Raw genomic sequence first — 3305 nt, 5'->3', positions numbered from 1 at the left:
TGCGTGGTAGTACAGTAGTGGGCTATACTTTTAATAACCATGCTCAAAGAGAAGAGGTGCGCGCACCCACGCACATAGTGTACTAGTAGCACTCTTTGCGTCTTTTGCATCTTCCCCAACCACACACGTGACACAATGGAGCTCATTTCTGTAAGATGATGCAGCCCACGTGATACTTTGCCGCGTCTAGTAGTAGTTACTAACTTATAAATAATGGAGGGTCGGGAACCACACATGAACGATGCCACGTCATTTATAAATAAAGTTTTTTTTCTTCAGTGGCACATACGCAATATAAATAGGTTCATATGGAGAGAAAAGGAAACCGCTCCACTATATACATAGCCAGGACGAGCCTACATGGTTGCTTGCTGGGTTGCTCTCTTCACACTCTCTCGCAAAAAACGACTGTGGCCACATATCTAACATCCGGGCGGATCACATCCACTAGGGGAAGGGGTGGATGCTTAGTGTAGATGCGATCACCGTTGCTGAAGGCGAAAACCCACTATCGGCACATCCCGAGAAGGGGTCCCCGCCGTTCTCTCTCACAAAGCCGGTGAGTTTGCCTTCGTCCCTTGCTCACTGCCGTGACATGGGCAGGTGTCGCCTCCCGCCGCCCTCCTCTAGGTTAAGCTACGTCCCGACATCCCTGAGGTATAACTTCCTTACAGCCGGCTTGCACCACTGGCCCTGCTGCCCACATCACTCCATGTGGATATTTCTCTACTTCTTTGCCCCACATGTACCTCACGTACTGTATTTGTGATGAGTTTATGTCTCATCAACTAGTCCCAGTAATCTTATTCTAATCACGCTTCTTCAATTTCTTTGCCACATGGATGCTCATCTCGATTTTGGTGAAACTGCGCAAAATGGTCCGATGGTCAAAGGGTTGAAAACTTCATTTCTTGGGAAGCTCCAATGATGCCATCAAATTAAAGGATGGTTAGGGTTTACGGTTCAAGGGCTAGAGACTGCATGGATCGTTTTTTTCTTTAGTTGCCTCTGTTCCAAAATTAGTGTCAACTTTAGTAGTAGTACAACTTTGTACTAAAGTTTGCATAAAGTTGAGACACTTATTTTGGAACGAAGGGAGTACATATTGGCTATGATCTGTCAATTATTGAGATAAAATATCATGCATGTTAGTCTCCTTTGTATTTGATAAAATGTTGCAATGGGGCAACCTTGGACGCAAGATACATGAAACAGAAGTTGGAAGCTTCATAGCATTGTACAAATTTATCTCGCTGAGAAATTACAATACGTACTATAGTAGTACTATGTAAAGAGCTAGGTGTCGCACGGTGTCTAGAAAATATGTGATAGTGAGAGGTGGGCCATGTAATCACTGAGCCTGCGTGTTTTCACTGCTTTCGCACTCCTCCGCTGTAAGAATGGAGAAAATTGTATCTAGTCCGTACCTCCTTTCGCCGAAGCATGGGACATCCAGCAGTCGTACCACCTCAGTAATAATGACCAATGAGCCGTCAAATCACATAGACCCAACAGTAAGTTGGACGGATGAAGCAACCATCACTCTTGAATCCGCTTCTCCCTTCAACGCAGGCACCAGTGAGAGGTCGCATCCGCTCTGCCCGGGCATGAATACGGCACCAATTCTTTGGAGCGGCACTGACCGTTTCAGGCGGGTAGAGTGCGCGGGAGATGGAGGGGCTTTGGTTGGGCCAGGCTGGTAAGTAGCGGGAGTGGCAGCTGTCTCGACCGGACGCCCGAAAACGAGAGGATGCACTGACTCTCACGGCTAAGTCGTACACTACACACCATCTCTCTAACACACACATGCTGTTAAACACACACACACACGCACACGCACACACATGTTCATAGAATAGGAATATCGTGCGAGTGCGAAGCCACAGGAAGTGAGATACAAATGGAGTACGTACAAGAAGAGAAGAGGTGACGAATATTCCATCAAACCTGGACTGAGGAGTAGTACTCCCTCTGTCTAGGTGTTAAGTCATCTTACGAAAATCAGATATTCCCAAAATGTTTAGGCGTCATCCATTAACTTCGCATCGCAATCCCCTCCTGGCCTCGTTGCTAGCGAGCATTGTTAATTACTCTGCCTTATTATTTGCCCCGGACACCCAATGCATGGAGAGCAACTACGCGTTGATCAATCAAGAAATCAAAGTTGGCTTGCATGCGAGTTAATACGTGGCCCTGCATGGTAGCTAAAACGGCATCTCTTAGTTGTTGTGATTAATTGTCATGTTTAGAGACAGAAATCAGGGCTTTGATTGGAGGAAGGACCGGTCAAGTTTCTCCTTCTCCTCCAATCTGCTTGCACCTTGGTCCCTGATACGTCTCTGTCGTATCTACTTTTCCAAACACTTTTGCCCTTGTTTTGGACTCTAACTTGCATGATTTGAATGGAACTAACCCGGACTGACGCTGTTTTCAGCAGAATTACCATGATGTTATTTATGTGCAGAAACAAAAGTTTTCGGAATGACCTGAAACTTCACGGAGCAACTTTTTGGGAAATATAAAAAATACCTGTAAAAGATGAAGGCCAGGGGGTCCACCACCTGTCCATGAGGGTGGGGGCGCGCCTGCCCCCCTAGGGCGTGCCCCCTACCTCGTGGGCCCCCTGGAGCTCCTCCGACTCCAACTCCAACTCTATATATTGTGTTTCGGGGAGAAAAAAATCAGAGAGAAGAATTCATCGCGTTTTATGATATGGAGCCGCCACCAAGCCCTAAAACCTCTCAGGAGGGCTGATCTGGAGTCCGTTCGGGGATCCGGAGAGGGGAATCCGTCGCCATCGTCATCATCAACCATCCTCCATCACCAATTTCATGATGCTCACCACCGTGCGTGAGTAATTCCATCGTAGGCTTGCTGGAAGGTGATGGGTTGGATGGGATCTATCATGTAATCGAGTTAGTTTTGTTAGGGTTTGATCCCTAGTATCCAATATATTCTGAGATTGATGTTGCTATGACTTTGCTATACTTAATGCTTGTCACTAGGGCCCAAGTGCCATGATTTCAGATCTAAACCTATTATGTTTTCATCAATATATGAGAGTTCTTGATCCTATCTTGCAAGTCTATAGTCACCTATTATATGTTATGATCCGTTAACCCCGAAGTGCCAATAATCGGGATACTTACCGGTGATGACTGTAGTTTGAGGAGTTCATGTATTCACTATGTGTTCATGCTTTGTTCCGGTACTCTATTAAAAGGAGGCCTTAATATCCCTTAGTTTCCGTAAGGACCCCGCTGCCACGGGAGGGTAGGACAAAAGATGTCATGCAAGTTCTTTTC

This window comes from Triticum aestivum, chromosome 6A (genome assembly GCF_018294505.1).
Source record: "Triticum aestivum cultivar Chinese Spring chromosome 6A, IWGSC CS RefSeq v2.1, whole genome shotgun sequence".
Lineage (NCBI taxonomy): Eukaryota > Viridiplantae > Streptophyta > Magnoliopsida > Poales > Poaceae > Triticum > Triticum aestivum.
The sequence above is the reverse complement of the archived record's forward strand: the minus strand, read 5'-3'. Positions refer to the sequence as shown.